The sequence below is a fragment of the Rattus norvegicus genome, chromosome Y, assembly GCF_036323735.1.
Source record: "Rattus norvegicus strain BN/NHsdMcwi chromosome Y, GRCr8, whole genome shotgun sequence".
Taxonomy (NCBI): domain Eukaryota; kingdom Metazoa; phylum Chordata; class Mammalia; order Rodentia; family Muridae; genus Rattus; species Rattus norvegicus.
In genome coordinates, this window is record NC_086040.1 from 48,547,581 (window position 1) to 48,564,422 (window position 16,842).

Consider the following 16,842-nt stretch of genomic DNA (forward strand, 5'->3'; position numbering starts at 1 on the left):
CCCTGCCTCCCCCCATTTGCAGCTATGCCTGCCTTTCTTCACTAAGTTAAACACCACCTCAGTCTCTACTCTTTAATTTTGTTCAGTGTAATAGACTCTCCAAAACTATAAAATGGTGTCCCAGATGCAGAGGGAAGAAGTATTGCTGTTTGTTACTTTGTTTGCTTTTAGTTGCTTTTTCCCACTTCCACTGGTTTGAACTTGTGTCCCTTTCAGTGGCAGGTACTTAATTCAGGCAGCATTTTGAGAAGGGCTGTGGGTGGAGTGTGACAAAAGGAAAATTACTGGAGAGAACTCACTGGGAGTTGGACGATTAATACAAAGTGTTTATTGACTTGATTTTTCAGTTACACAGAACCCTGGACGGCACTGAGTCGAACTAAAACTTCACATCTGACAATTTGCTCCAAGGAACTAAAAAACCTTAAAGACAAAATTGATCCAACAAAATAAGCCCTAAGTTGTAATGATTGACCCTCTATAAAGAGAAACATTAAACTTTTTTAAAAGAAAATGATGATTTTGATGTTTTTGTTTAACAATTTCTTATACTTATATAATGAGTTTTAGACCTTTCCTTTCTGTATTTCCCTTCCCAATTCCCGTCCCTCATCCCCCTCCCTCATTCTCCCATCCCATTCTTCAGTTCCCTTTTGCATCCTCCCTCATCCTCCTCCGTCATCCCCTCGGTCATCCCCTTCTCTCACGCCTTTCCCTCTCCAATTGGCACCGATATTCTGAATAAGTCCCCCCTCCTATTTGATGTCTCCTTTCTGCGTGTAATCCCTAAGTTTAATTAATTACATGAGCACAGAGGAATTCGACAGAACAACTTATCTATGGGTACAGGAATGAAGAAGGGAGTGAAGCAGAAATTTCTGGTTTCTTTGGAGACTCAAATGTGTCATGGATGATGTTCTGGAAACAGTCTTAGGGGAGGATATTTTGCTGAGAACAAATACATGGTGTTTCTGGTCGCTGCCCGGGAAAAGGGCATGTGATGTTGAGAAAGGGTACGAGTATAACCCTGGACAACAGTGGGCAACACCATGGCATTGGCTTGCCTTGACACTCTTTGCTGATGCTCATTGGACTTTGATGACCCTGGTCTTCACTGACCATGCTGTGGCATTGGTTCACCTTTCCTTGTTTACTTACCATTGTTTGTCTTGACTTTGTAGAGAGAAAAGCACGACAGAACTTCTTGTGGTGACATAGTGGTGGCTTCTTGCTGCCTCCTCGAACCCGGGCCAATTGGAAGAGCTCAGCAATTTCTTCTGTGTTGAACTGTCCTTGGTGATTCGTGAATGGTGTTTGCAAGTAGATCGACCTATCTCTGCTGATTCATGTCAACTGAACTGATATCCTGATGATGAAGATTGAAATCGCCCCAGAGAAATATTTCTAAGCAGGTCCACATCTTCCTTTGTTTGCCCTATTGTCATTTCCTTCTCACTACCTCTGGTGGGTGTTGGGTTAGTGGAAGGTTAAAGGTTTAAGAACTCTTAATAAAGTAGGTCTTGAAAAATCTAAGCCTGCAGGATAGAACCCTCCTCCAATAAATGTTGATTGCCAAGGGAGGGGAGGGTCTTTATGGGCTCTCTCATGTGTAATGAAGTGTTGAGGGGCCCAGTCTTTTGCCCATGACCATAGCCACCATCAGTTTAAGAGTTCAATGACTAGGTCCAATCTAAAAGATATCCTTTTGCTGTCCACTTCCCCATCTTCTGGTTCTTATATTCCTTCAACCCACTCTTTCATGATGTTCTCTGAGCTGTGGAGGAGAAGACGTAGCTGTCCTATTTCCACCTGAACAGTCCAACACCACTGATTCCCAGCACTTTGAACAGCTGTACGTCTCTGCCCATGGTAGTCAGAGGCTTCTTGTCTGATGAGAGCTGAGTGCAACCCTGATCTGTAGATACAAATATGGATGTTTGGAAGGAAGTTCGACAATGTATTTAGCATTAGGTTCTTTCATAGGGCCTATATCACCCTAATCATAGGTTCTTGACCAGGTTAAAGAACCTGGTGTGTATTCCCTCGTGTGCAATATGCCTTGTATCCAATTGGAAATCCACAGGTTACTCCCATGACTGCGATGCCACTACACATTACGGGATTATCTTGCCTGATATTTTAGCTTAAATGGTGCACCCCCGAGTACGGTTGTAGATGATTTTCTCCCCTGGAAGCCTACATAACATTTTCTTGAACCAGGAAGGCTAAGCCATTTTAGAGGATGCTTCCACCTCAACTTGAGATTGACACTTCTGTGACCTGTGACCAAAAGGATTCAGTGTCCTCAGCAATAGGGTCTTACCATCAATTTCTGGAGGGCTACGAAGGACAATGGCAACAACCTGTAAAGTTGTGAGGGCTTTTGGGATCTCGCTGGTCAGCAACTTTCAGGAAGACATCCCACATCTGGCACTGGGAATTTTGCTTCATTTTGGTTTTCGGTAGCTCTGATAAATACACTCACCAGATCCAGCTTGGGAAGGGAAATCTTCATTTCATCGTGTCTGTTCCAGCCCATCATCAAGGAAAACCAAGACAGGATTGTGAAACAGGAACTACAGAGACTGCTCACTGGCTTGCTTCTAAGTTCACTGTCAACTACCTTTACAGAGTCCAGACCCACCCGCATAGGTAGACCAGGCCCTCCAACATCAGTGAACAGCAAGGAAATGCCACCTGGACATAGTCAAGGCCAATCTGATGGAGGAAGCTCCTCGAGGGAGGTTCTTTCCACCAAGATTAGCCATCACAAGAAATCAATGAAAATAAAAAAAAGAAAAGAAATCAATAGCGTCAGGGGGAGCATGGCTTATCCATGGAGGGTGCCTCCATTTGAACTCAACAGATGATCTTGTAGATATATTCTGTAACATGGTTTATAACCCCTCTCACCAAACCCCGTTCTAACCTAATCACCTAAGGGGAGATGGAGTGGAAAGTAAGTTTTAAAAAAATAATTGGAGCAGAAAGGAATGCTTCTTGGAAATAAAGCAAAAATTAAGCATTTCTTCATCCTAGATGCTTTCCTCGCATCATCTGTGCAAAGATAATGAAAACCATTACGTTCCAGGTACCATAATTTCCAATGTTACAAATCATATAAATAATACTGCTTATCATTCATAAAACACATTGGCACTAATCGTTTTGATGTGCTTTTCTAACTCACTCCTAGTGTAGATCTGATGAACTGGAATTGTTTGCCTGCTCACTTATACATGAGGGAAGTGAGGTTTAAACGTCGAGCCAATTTCCCAATACTCTAAGCTAATAAATGGCAGAGTAAGAAAGCTGCACTTTCTCTGGCTTCATGGCGTGGCCTCGTGAGAAATGTAAGTCAGGGTACCTTGGCAGGGAATTCCAAGGATCAGTACATGGCAGCTGAAAGTTGTCTTGGATGCAAGACTGGGAGTGAGACACAAGTCAGCCGAGCCCCAGCTCAGGATTCCTGAAACAGAACACCAGAATAATAGAGAGTGAGGAGACTAAACTAAACATCTGGGAGTCCTCAGCAGATTGTACAGATCCAGGGCTGAGGGTTCATAAGTATGTTGGTCTTTGTGGGGGTGGAAAGGAACACTTGTTTAGATCCCCACCTCCTACTATGTGCTACTACAGTGGAGGCAATGCCTTAAGTCCACGGTTTTTTGTTTTGTTCCTGTGTGTGTGTGTGTGTGTGTGTGTGTGTGTGTGTGTGTGTGTACATACATGCACGTGCAGTGTATAATATAGGGACTAATCCATTTACTCTTCTACCTTATTCATTGAAGCAGCATTTCTCAGTCATACCCAGAGTTCACCAATATGACTAGTCTTGACAGCTGTCTTGCCCTGTGGATCTGCCCTTTCTCTACCTCCCTGGACTGGGATTCTATGTGGGCCACAAAGCCTACCCATCATTTACCTGAGAACTGTGAGCCATCTCCTCAACTGCTAAGGTTCAAGTCCCGGTGTTGGACCCATCTTCTTTACTTTTGTTTTCTTATTCCTTTTTTTTTCCATCTTGGTCATAATATCAGAACCAGGTTAAGCTATGACTGGGTCACTCAAACAATCACTCAAATCCCACCACACCAATGTGTTCTAATAAGGAGGAGGACCCTGCTGACTCTCTGTCCTATAAAGTCTGACCTTAACAGATGAGTTAAAGGATAGGATTATCCTAGTGGGTGATTGTGGATGCTGTTGTTGAGGTTGAGGGAGGCTGGCAAATGAGGGGCCACAGCTGAGTCACTTATAATAACAGATACAAAGCTGAGTGTGGTAGTGCATTCCTATATTCTCAATACTCGCGAAGATCACAAGTTCAAATCCAGCCTGGGCTACATTGTAAGTCCAAAGACAGCCTGGGCTACATCGTAAATCAAGGCCAGCCTGGGATACAGAGTAAGTCCATGGCCAGCCTGGGCTACATAGTAAGTCCAAGGCCAACCTGGGCTACATAGAATGTCCAAGGTTTGCTTGGCCTATTACATGACACTTCTCCAAACAACAACAGGTTTTTTTTTTTCCTTTTTGGTTTCTGTCTCTTATTTCCTCTATGCTGATACCAGTGCTGTAGTTTGGGGGTGTGGGCGAGAAGTTTCATCATGTCTGATGGTCCAGGATCTCCCAAGCAGCACGGCAAACCAAACAGTGCAGCAAACAAGTCTGTTTCGATTTTTGAAGAAAAATATGACACATGGGAAATGCTGTCTGAAGAAATGGCTCTAAGATGGGACAACGCCTCGGGAGACTGGGCTTTGATTTTGTGCTAGTTTCCTCGTGAGAGAAACAATGATGTTCTCAACCAGAGTCTGTGTTGGGAATACAATGCTGTGCTTCCATTTCAACACTGCATGATCTCCGTATGGCATCCCTGGAAATCTTGTCTGATATTAAACAGATTATAGGAGAGACAAGTTGAGTATAAACACTGTCATTAAAAAGGGTTTAAATGAGGAATATTTTTTTTAATTGTTGTCTGTGGTACCAGGTTCAGTGTTCTACATAAATTCTAAAACACGGCAATTTCTTTTTTTTTTTTTTCAAATCGCCAAACAAAATGGACCTTATATTTTTCTATCTAGGTCTAATCGAGATGACAAAATACCATTCTTTGCTTTAAAAAAGAAAACTAATTGTGTTTCAGTGGCTTTTTTTGTTAATTTCTTATTTTTAGTGTTTTGGGGTTCATTTTAACAATTATTTTTTCATTGAATTAATTATTTTCTTATTTTCTAGTGTAGATAAAAATGTAGGTTGCTGGTCTTTGTTTCTAATGTAAGAATTTGTGTTGTAAATAAAGTTTCCTCTTAGCACCGTCATAGTTATGTCTCACACATTTTGATAGTATGTCTCCTATCTTCTTCTTTTTTTCTTACTGTTACATAGTTTCATTATTTCTTGACATCTGTATTACTTGTGAATGTGTGATTTAATGTTTCTGGACTTGGAGACTCCTGTTGTCTCTCATTGAAGACGTCTCTTTTAGTTTTGTTGTATTAGCAGAACACATCCCGAGGGGCTGGAGATGAGCTCAGTGGACAGAGTGCTCACTTGCCTCTCACACAGCTCTGGGCTCCTCCTACAGGAGCTCATCAGCCTGGTGTGGTGGTCCATGCCCAGAGTCCCATTACCAGGAGGAGAACCAGGAGTTCAAAATCATCCTCAGGTGCATAGTGTGTTTGAGGCCAGCCTGGGCTACATGAAACCTGTATGAACAATATGTACCACAAGACAACTTTTCTTAGGCATTTGCCACACTTTGTTCTGTGGTTTCTGAGTGTCTGAAAAGTCCAGGGTACTTGAAGGAAAAGAACATCCTGGTGCTACTAGGGACTGTCAGTCAGAGACATTGGCTGGTGACGCCATCTCATCCGAGCTCGTTTTCCACCTGCTTCTGTTGCTGATGGGCTGATGCGTGTCCACAGCTTTACTCATGATCGCCTGCTTCCTTTTAGCTGTACCCATTCTTGCTTCCTGCTGAGGCTGTGATGGAGTTAGTGACACAAAGAATTGGGGTCTCCTTCCAGCCCACTGATTCTCTCAACAATAAGTTCTTTCTCTGTAGTAATAGTTTCTCTGTTGCCTACATTATCAGACAAAAATATAACACTCTTTTCTGTTTATTTGGACACTGGGTTTCATTATGTAGGTAGGGCTGGCCTAAAACTCACTGTATAAACCAGGTAGACCTTGAACTCACAGAGATCAGCTTGTTTCTGAGTGCTGAGATTAAACGGGCATACCTGGTTCCTTTTTTTTAAATTTTTTTAAAAAAATATCTCTATGGTGTGTGTGTGTGTGTGTGTTTGTGTGTGTTTGTGTGTGTGTATGTGTGTGTGTATGTGAGTGTGTGTGTGTTTGTGTGTGTTTGTGTGTGTTTGTGTGTGTATGTGTGTGTATGTGAGTGTGTGTGTTTGTGTTTGTGTATGTGTGTGTATGTGAGTGTGTGTGTGTGTTTGTGTGTGTATGTATGTGTGTGTTTATGTGAGTGTGTGTGTTTATGTGAGTGTGTGTGTTTATGTGAGTGTGTGTGTTTATGTGAGTGTGTGTGTTTGTGTTTGTGTGTGTGTATGTGTGTATGTGAGTGTGTGTGTGTTTGTGTGTGTATGTGTGTGTGTATGTGAGTGTGTGTGTTTGCGTTTTTGTGTGTATGTGTGTGTGTATGTGAGTGTGTGTGTGTTTGTGTGTGTTTGTGTGTCTATGTGTGTGTGTATGTGAGTGTGTGTGTTTGCGTTTTTGTGTGTATGTGTGTGTGTATGTGAGTGTGTGTGTTTGTGTGTGTTTGTGTGTGTATGTGAGTGTGTGTGTTTGTGTTTGTGTGTTTGTGTATGTGTCTGTGTATGTGAGTGTGTGTGTGTGTTTTGTGTTTGTGTGTGTGTGTTTGTGTTTGTGTGTGTGTGTGTGTGTGTGTTTTGACCAAAGAGTCCATTAGATCCTCTGCACCCTGGTCCTCTGCAAGAGCATCCAGTGTTCCTAACCAGTGAGCCGTCTCCCCAGCCCCTTCTGCCTGCTCTAAACTCCACTTCATTGTTCATCTTGCCCAGACCTGCCTTTAATTCCTACTTTTAGTGTTTGTTTTAATTCGGTGAGCTCCTATTCGATTTTCTCTTGTTTCTTCTAATACATCAACAAGATGATGTGTATCCTTTTGTTTTGGATGTTTCTCATTGATGATGCTTGAATCCTGGATTTAAAATCCTTGCTGACGATTCTGACAAGGGTTTTCTCTTGGTGCCACCACCAGGGAACTGGTTTTTCTCCTCTGCTTTTCAGTTAGGGGGATGGTCATGGTGTGATGTGATTTCATTTTGACATCGTTTGTCTAAGATGTCAGCAGTCCTGACACTGTGGGTGCAGTGGCTGTTTATCCTTCATAACCTTTAGGTGGTGTTTTGGTTTTTCTGGATTTGCCTGATTGAATAAAAGGGATTATACCTCCAGTCCACACCTACAGGCATATCTTAGAGGGGTCAGGAAGAGAGGTTCTCAACCGTCCTACCATAACCTTTTCATACAGCTCCACCAACTGTAAAATTATTTCATTGCTCCTTCATAAATATAATTTTGCTATAGTTATGAATTGTAATGTAAATGTCTGATATACAGGATATATGATATGTGACTCCTCTGCAAGGGCCATTTGAGCTCCCAAAGGGGTCTCAATCCAAGGGTTAAGGACCACTGATCTGGACTTAGTGGGAGGCCCTTACCGATATAGATGGTTTTCCCAGTGTTGCCGGGGAGGAGTCTCCATCTCTGGAAGGCAAAGGATCTTCCACGATCAGGCTTTTTCTGGGTCCCTCTGGAATAGTGGACACACTCTTGATGGTTACTGACTTACCAACTGACTCCAGGCAGTTTTCTTTTACATCCTCGAAGATGAGGATTCTAAAAAGGGTTCTGCAAACCTAAAGTAGTTGCTGAAAATATCCCTGGTGATCTTTTCCCTTACCTAATGGCACCGTGTCCCCACAAGGCCAACAGTACATGGCTGATGCCTCACAAGCTGCACCTTTCCAATCTACACTCTTCCTCTGTGCTGTTTCCTTCACGAAGAGCACACATGCTAACCCTGAACCCATCTTGTCTTCAGTCAGCACTAACCACCTAGTACTCTCTGCCAGCTTCACTTTCCCATATGACCCAGCTGCTCACAATTCTGAGGCATGTTCACGCCTGTATGGACAAACAGAATGGCACCGATTGGCTAGTCTATAATGATGCAGATTCTCTATGATTCTGATTCAGAAGCCTGTAAATCGGAGATGAAGAGACCATCGGCAGAGGAAAGAGTTCTTGTGGGATGTTGTCACCACAGAAGGGATCCAATGGGCTAGGAAGACAAGAGAGGGAGCCAAACTCCCTTTCATAATTTAACCTCTTTCCACAATAGCATCATTAATTCATCTTTATTTGTAGGTCGCATCCCTCTTGACCTAATCAATTCTTCACAACTACATTCCCACTGGGAATTAATCTTCAGAAAATTACTTTTGTGTGAACACATTCAAACCAGAGATGAGGGTGAATATTTGGATATTTATAGTGGGGGTGGACATTATTCTTCCCACGTGGTGTACCCGTAAGATCTCTAACTACCTCCTTCCCCACGGTAGCCTCACTGAATGAGGTGAATTCCGGGTGATTGATGAGGGATAGACATCAAAGCTCATTGCCATATCCTGTCACCAGTATCAAGCTCGAAACAGCAAGAGCCACCTGTGGGAAGGAAAATATGAATAAACTTTATGGTATCTGTAAACTATAAACCCCCAATTTAATCAAAACATTGTTTTAGACTCAGTTCTCTTATATCAATGTGCTTTAAATGTACAAGTCAGTGGGGTTGCTGTGACTCCTTGTACAGGTTTATACTGTACATTAGCCATCTTCATCCTCACAACTCACCTCCATTTCCACCTGCACACGCACGCACGCACACACACACACACCCACCCACACACACACACACACACACAAACTGCTACTGCTCCCCTTCCTCTTCCTAAATGCCCCCTTTCACTTAATATCCCTCATTAAAATCTAAATTTCACAATCGTCTGTTTGAGTCTGGCTTGTTTCACTTAACATATTGTATTTTACAGTTCCATCCGTTTTTCTGAGAACAAAACCCTTTCCTCTTACACATAGATGAGAATCACATCAATGTACATCACATTTTTAAGCCATTCATCCAGTGATCAACAGCTAAGGTTATTCCAATTGCTTGTCTATTGCACACAGTGTGGCAATCAGAATGGATGTGCAGGGTTGTGGTTAGTTTTATTATCAGTTTTACTCAACCTGGGAAGAAGGAGCCTCAGCTGAAGAATCGCCTCCATCAGATTGGCCTTTGTCCACATCTGTAAGGAATTTTATTTTAGGTGGTTGATGTGGAAGGGTGTACCCCACTATGGGGAGTGTCATCCCCTATGAAGGTGGCCCTGGGTTGTAGGAGAAGGAGAGAAAGCTGAGTAGGTCATGGATAGCAATCCAGTACCCAGCATTTCTAAGTTGTCTCTGCTTCCTTTCCTGCCTCTAGAGTCCTGCCTGAGTTCCTGCCCCAACGTCGCTCAGTAACAGACGGGAACCTAGAAGATAGAGTGAGACAAACTCTTTCCTCCTCAAGTTGACGGCTATGATGAGATTTTTCTTCTTGTTGCCTACTTGTTCTTCCCTTTTTTTTGAAAGTTTTCTCTGTTTATTGTTCTTAGATGATTTTACATGTTTTCTCATGGGCTCTCTGTCTCTCACTGTGTCTCTCTGTGTCTCTGTCTCTGTCTGTATTTGTGTGTTTGAGTGTGTATATGTGTATGTTTGTGTGTGTTTATGTGTGCGCATGTGTGTGTGTTTGTGTGTGTGTGTTTGTGTGTTTGTGTACGTATGAGTGTTTCTGTGTGTATGTGCGTTTGTGAGTGTGTGTGTGTGTGTGTGTGTGTGTGTGTGCTTTCCAGGCTTAAAAAAATCCCCAAGTCTGTAAATCGCAGCAGGTGCCTAGAGAAGGTAGATGAAGGAGGGAAAAGGGGGAAAAATCATGTCCTTTGAGTTAACCCCACATTGAGGTCAGCCACATAGAGGACCAAAGTCACATAATGGCAGACGAGTCATAAGAGCAGAGAGAGAGTAAAACTCAAAGTGTGAAGGAAAATGTGCTTAAAACTACGATACAAGTGAGAAAAAGAAGACGGTGCACTTAGAAAAGTAGACAGAATTTAAAAAGCTGCCATAAGTTGTTAAGCTCTAAGTACATTTAAAAAAATTATAATTTTCAAGTGGAATGGAATTATTGGGAAGAGGGAAGGGAGGGTCAGAGTGTAGTGGGGACAGGGGAGGGTTCTGAAAAGGATCCTTTTGAAGATCTGAAGAAATATGTGACACAAACAATTAAAGTGCCCTGTAATTTACAGGTAAATTCCACACTTACCTGCATCCAGTATTCTGTCTACCCATATTTCAAAAACAAAATTACCTCATCTATTTCATCCTGTTTTGCTGCATTTGATCTAATAAATTCCTTGTAACCAGAAGTGCTGGTAAATGTTAAAGACATTTAAAATATGCCTGGTTGATATCGAGTTTGGCGTCAGTTTATCCCGACTTTGGAAGCAGGTCCAGGAGCTAATTTTTCCTCGCTCTTTGCAAAGAATCCATAATTCATGATTGCCATTGACTTGAATACATGGTATTTATTCCTGTCAAATTCCAGCTTTGTTTGAATAAAAATGGCCCTCCTCTAATTGTGGGTTTTGATAAAGCTAATTTTGGGGTGCTATCCAGTGGGCTGCCTCGGAGGGAGAGCCTAGCATAATTTCTGATACGGAGAATGACTTAAAGATTACCAAAGGAAAGATAGGAGCTGGGAAAATAACCACCAAGGATGTTGGTGACTCAGAAACCAAAGACTTTTTCAGAAAAAAAAAATGCATGAAAAGAGCTACTTGGACAGACTGTGACTCGAGTCATCAGAATATTTGGGTGGGGACTTTATTTTGGGTCTCCAGGAGGCTACATGAGAAGCTAAAACCTAGATGCTGGACGTTTCTAAGCGTTACTAGGGAAGGAACTGGGCTGAGTGGGCTTCTATGACGTAAGCAGAGCCTGGATGATGTCACAGAGCACTGGGCGGAGGTTGCGCTTCTCTTCCACTTGGGGGCACTAGACTCCGCTGAAGGTGGGTTCACCATCTCCGCAGCGGGGTGTGAAAGCCAGTTCAGCTCCTGAACCCCACAATTGTTAAACAGCCTTTTGGTGCCTGACCGGTTTCCGAAGACCGAATCTGGACGACTAGGACATTTTCTCTCGGTAAATACGTTTATGAAGATAACTGGGACCCTTGTAGCCCAGAAAGCTAAAACTTCTCCCTGGTACAGCGAGCAACCGTATATTCTGATGTCTTCCACTTTTGAGAGCTCGGAGGACGGTCTAGGGTAGTCAGTCTAAGAGTTTATTATCCTTTGATAACAATATCTAATTCATAATCCTACTAAAATGCTCCTCTCTGTGCCTGTGCATTTTAGGAGAAAATATTTCTTAGTTTTTTGTTTGGTTTGGTTTTGTTTTTTTGTTTTTTTTTTCAGAGCTGAGGACCGAACCCAGGGCCTTCTGCTTGCTAGACAACTGCTCTACCACTGAGCTAAATCCCAACCCCAGGAGATATTATTTCTAAATGGCTGTTGTTGCCTACACAAAAGACTCTTGTTGCGGTCGAAGATGCAACAGCTTCGCGGAATAAACCTGGGTCTGGGTCAGGATGCACAGTACAGAAAGCCAGTGGACTGGTGTGCTGTGTCTCTGGGCAGACAAATGTGGATGTTGCCACATAGTTCATAGTTAGAGGGTAGAAGAGGGGTGTGGCCACCCTTCTGGCTATTTTGCTATCCTTTCTCTGTTCTGCTTGCTTAAAGTGGGGACAGGGATACTTAATCCCACACTGATCTAGCCATTCAAGGAGAGGTTCCTCAGCAGAGACAAAGTGCCTCAGGCTGAAGAAATGTGTCAGAATATCTTTTTTTTTTGTTTTTTTTTGTTTGTTTTTTTTTTTTTTTTTGGAGCTGGGGACCGAACCCAGGGCCTTGCGCTTCCTAGGTAAGCACTCTACCACTGAGCTAAATCCCCAGCACCGTGTCTAAATATTATTCTGATCTGTAGAGAACCATTTTTTCATTTCCCTCTGAACTTTAGATTTTGATTTTTGAGAGAGGGTTTTTCTGTGGGTAGCTTTGGCTACCCTGGAACTAACTCTGTAGACCAGGCTGGCCTTGATCTCACAGAGGTCTGCCTCCCTCTGCCTCTTGAGTGCTGGAATTAAAGGTGTGCACCACCATTGCCCAGCCCTCCTATGAACTTCTGATTATGACAGAATAAGATTCAGATGCTCAAACCTGTTTACCATCACCTTCCTCACCTGCTCCAAAGTTCTCTTAGACAAGAGCCTTGGTCCAGCGCCCTCCCCACCCCACCCCCATTGTTCTTGCAGGCACTCATATGACAGAGGCAACAGCATTGTGTCTGGTTTCAGGAGGTGAGCTCTTCAAACCTAGGTCATGGGCAAATATGAAGCCTGAACATACAATGATAGAGACAAGACAGTGGACCAGGAGTGCCGTGGCCTACCACACTAGGTCTACAGCCAAGAACAAGATGACATCTCTGAGGAGGATGAGCACACCATCCTTCCAGAAGTGGAGGAGGAGGAGGCCTTCTCCCCAGGCCCTCGGGACATTGTGGGCTGCAGAATTTCTCACGGATGGAAGGAAGGTGATGAGCCCGTCACCCAATGGAAGGCCATCGTTCTAGATCAACTGCCAACAAATCCCTCTCTCTATCTGGTCAATTATGATGGAAGTGGGTGTGTCTAGGGACTGGAACGTCACAGCGATGAGAGAATTTTAAAGCTTAAGGTCTTTACACACAAAGTAGTGTTTCCTCAAGTGAAAGAGCCCATCTCGCAAGAGCCATGGTTGGCTGAGCTGTGGAGCATAAATTTGAGGGCAAACATGGCTCTAAGGACAACTGGAGGGGGGTGGTCCTAGCCCAGGTGCCGATCATGAAGGACTGGTTTTACATCACCTACGAGAAAGATCCATCCTATACATCTTCCAGCTCCTGGATGATTACACAGAAGGTAACCTCCGTATCATTCCAGAGACTCCTCCAGCAGAGGTGAAGTCAGACGTTGACAGTGACATCTTAACAGGTCAATGTGTGCAGTTCACCAGAATCTACGGGTCCAAAAAGATCGGCAAAGTCATTTACCAAGTTCCAGCCAAGCCTTCCGTGTACTTCATCAAGTTTGATGGCGACGTCCACATGTACGTCTATAATCTGGTGGAAAAGATCCGTTAAGGTGAAATTCACAAAGTGAGGGTGGACATAGATGGGTAATGTATAGGATTGGGGGGAAAGTGTTTGTTTTTCTGTGTCAGATACACAAGGGCCATTGACAACCCCAGTATCTTTTCCAGTGGAATTTGTTTTTGCTCTAAAAATTAAAATGTGTGATGTGACGTGTTGTGTGTGAACACTTTGGTGGAGGAGATGGGCTGTGGTGGATGGAACATGGAGAGGAAGCCGGAAAGGTCAAGGCTGTGAACAGTAAGTCTAATGTCACGTAGGCTAAAACAAACATGACTGAGCTGGTCTGGTCTTTAGGGAGAGAAAAGAACTGGAGATGAGGCTTAGAGGAGCAGGGATGGCACGGGAAAAAAGATGGATGTTTAGGAAGCCGTGGAGAGGGGCCAGACATAGATAGACTCTCTGAGGTGAAGTTTGAGGGAGAGACAGACAGTTGGGGAAAGAGGGGCAGGGAACAGGGAGGTGGTCTTGGAACTCAAGGGGAAACCCAATAAACTGATCCAAGCAGACTCAGAATCAGAGAAGATTAGGTTTTCTTTGACTAACGGAACCTAATGAAACCTGTTTCTCATCTGTAGATGTATTATTTTTAATTAAGTGGGTAGGCACAGGGCATGAACACAGGAGACCACAGAGACAAGAATAGTCAGGTCCCTTGGAGCTGGAATTAAAGGTGGTTGGAAGCCATTGAACATGAGCTCAAAGAACCAAATCCAGATCCTCTTTCAAAGCAGACGAGCTCTTGATTCATTGGTCATCTCTCCAGGCCCCTAAAGTCATCTTTTCAAATAAATCCAACCTTCACATGTAGAGAAGACACCAGGATGAGGGTAAAAAGATTAAATTGATGGGGATGTGGAAGAAAGACTAAAGAACACATGAGGGAGTAGAGGACACTGAGGGACGCAGGAATTCCAAATGGAGTTCTCAAAAAGTGAAGCAGGAGACCAGGAAGAACAGAAAGGGTCTAGAATGAGTTGAACTTGGGCCGCGTCCATATTGGTCTCTTTGGTTCCTTAAAGAACAGCCAACCATCACTACAGAAGGTGGATGTGAGGTGGAGGCTTCCCCCGAGGACATTATGACTAGGACAACTCAAGAGTAGAGAATGTCAAACTAAGTTTATATCTATCGATTCCTGAAAGAATCAAAAAATCCATTATTTTGTATGATCAGTAAACAGTAATTTAAAAGAGAAGATGAGGATGCCGTGAGCTTCTGTCAGGTGTTACATGGATCCTGTGTTTAGCTTCCCTGAGCGCTGTTTGCCTCCGTTGCATCCTGTAATATTTTTTGAGGTCTCTGCTCAATGCCCCTAGATGATCACAAGAGCTCCTGCACTAGCTTGTCGTGCCTGGCTCTCCTTCGACTGGATGGATTCCTACACACCTTTGGGCCCTGTTACCCAACTAGCCGCAGGAAGTTCCTGTATTTTACTCACATGTGAGCTTATCCTCAGAAAACTCCTGATGGTGCCTCCAATGCCGAGGTGCTGAGCTCTTCCCTATGCCATTTGCCGTGACTTTAAAATGCTTTGTGGCTCCTGACCATGTAACTCTCTCCTCCTGAGAAGCCCCTGTGCACTCCATGGGGTATCCCTGAGCCATATCTACACTCCAAGAGTTTCTCTGGTGGTAACCTTATCTTGGACTCATTCATTGCGGTTTCTTCTCTCAAAAATAAGTTTCTTACTGCAGGACTTGAAAATACTTTCTATTGTTGATTAATTCTGCTATTTGGGAGTTTTTATACTGGCTGGATGTCTGACGGTTTCATTGATGCGAAAAGACACCATGACCAAGGCAACTTGTAAGGGACAACATTTTTTTTGGGGGTTCTTTTTTTTCGGAGCTGGGGACTGAACCCAGGGCCTTGCCCTTCCTAGGCAAGCGCTCTACCACTGAGCTAAATCCCCAACCCCAAGGGACAACATTTAATTAGGGCAGGATTTCAGATTCAGAAGTTCAGTCTATTTTCATCAAGGCAGGAATCATGGAAGCGTCTAGGCAGACATGGTGTTGGAGAAGAAGAATATCACCCCTACAGTGGTATACTTCCTCCCACAACGCCACACCTACTCCCACAAGGGCACACCTCCTACTTGTGCCACACTTCCCATGGGACAATCACATTCTAACCACCGCCCTGATTTTATGCCAACTAGACACAAGCTAGAGTCATCAGTTCTCGGTTGAGAACATGCGTCCATAAAATCCAGCTGTAGGGCATTTTCTTAGTGATTGGTGGCGGAGGGCCCAACCCACTGAGAGCGGCACCATTCCTAGGCTGGTGGTCCTGGGTTCTATAAGAAAGCAAGCTAAGCAAGACATGAGGAGCAAGATGGTAAGCAGTGCCCTTCCATAGCCAATGCCTCAGTTCCTGCCTCCAGGATCCTGTCCTGTTTGAGTTCCTGTCCCAACGTCCTTTGCTGATGAGCAGCAATGTAGAAGTGTAAGCTGAATAAACCTTTTCCTCCCTTACTTGCTCTTTGGTCACCGTGTTTCCTTACAACTATAGGAACCCCAAGTAAGACAATTTCTCATAGAAACAGTGAGTCTAGTAGAGCCACAGATGTTACCTCAAAACCACAAATAGAGACGTATAGACACTTTGTTTTAATTTAAAGGTAAGACTTGCTCATGTACTGACCTGTGACGTTCTAGTTTGCTTCCTTCTCTCCGTGATGAATGCCACGATCAAAACTAACTTGGGGAGGAAAGGGTTATTACCTTACAGGTTACAGACCATCACTGAGGGAAACCAGAGCAGGAGCTTGAAGCGGTAACAAGGAGCTCTGCTTGTTGGCCTGCTCCCTGTCTCAGTCATTGTTCTGATGCTGTGAAGAGACATCATGGTCAAGGATCTACTATAATGAAAGCATGTAATTGGAGGATCCCTTACAGTTTCAGACGTCTGGTCCATCATCATGGCCGGGAGCATAACACTGGAGCAATAGAGAGCTACTTCTCTGTAAGCAGAGAGAGACAGAGACAGAGACCGAGACAGAGTGAGAGAGAGAGAGACAGAGAGAGAGAGACAGAGAGACAGAGAGAGAGACAGAGACAGAGAGAGAGACAGAGACAGAGAAAGAGAGAGAGACAGAGAAAGAGAGAGACAGAGACAGAGACAGAGAGAGACAGAGAGAGACAGAGACAGAGAGAGAGGCAGAGAGAGAGACAGAGAGAGGGAGGGAGGCAGGGAGGGAGAGAGAAAGAGACAGAGACAGAGAGAGAAAAACACAGAGAGAAACAGAGAGAGAGACAGAGAGAGACAGAGAGAGAGAGAGAAAGAGAGAGCTAGACTCTGGAAAGCATGGGGCTCTTGAAAACTCAAACCCCACTATTGTCGACACACCCACTTCCTCCAATGAGACCCACCTCTTAATCTTTCTAATCCTTGAAAATACTGTCACTCCCTTTTAATTAAATATTCAAATATATGTCTGTGGGAACCTTTCTTATTCAAACCGCCACACTCCCC

At 43.8% G+C, this 16,842-nt stretch overlaps 1 long non-coding RNA gene across 2 annotated transcripts; it reads left to right on the plus strand.

The window, feature by feature from the left end:
• The first annotated feature begins 11,102 nt into the window (after positions 1-11,102).
• Positions 11,103-13,514, plus strand: LOC134484398 (uncharacterized). Of its 2 annotated transcripts, none has more exons than XR_010061843.1 (2): positions 11,103-11,310; positions 12,485-13,514. It is a non-coding gene; the product is annotated as an uncharacterized LOC134484398 (long non-coding RNA). The 2 variants fall into 2 exon arrangements; XR_010061842.1 differs by having other exon boundaries at positions 11,147-11,310; positions 12,527-13,514.
• Positions 13,515-16,842: the final 3,328 nt, after the last annotated feature.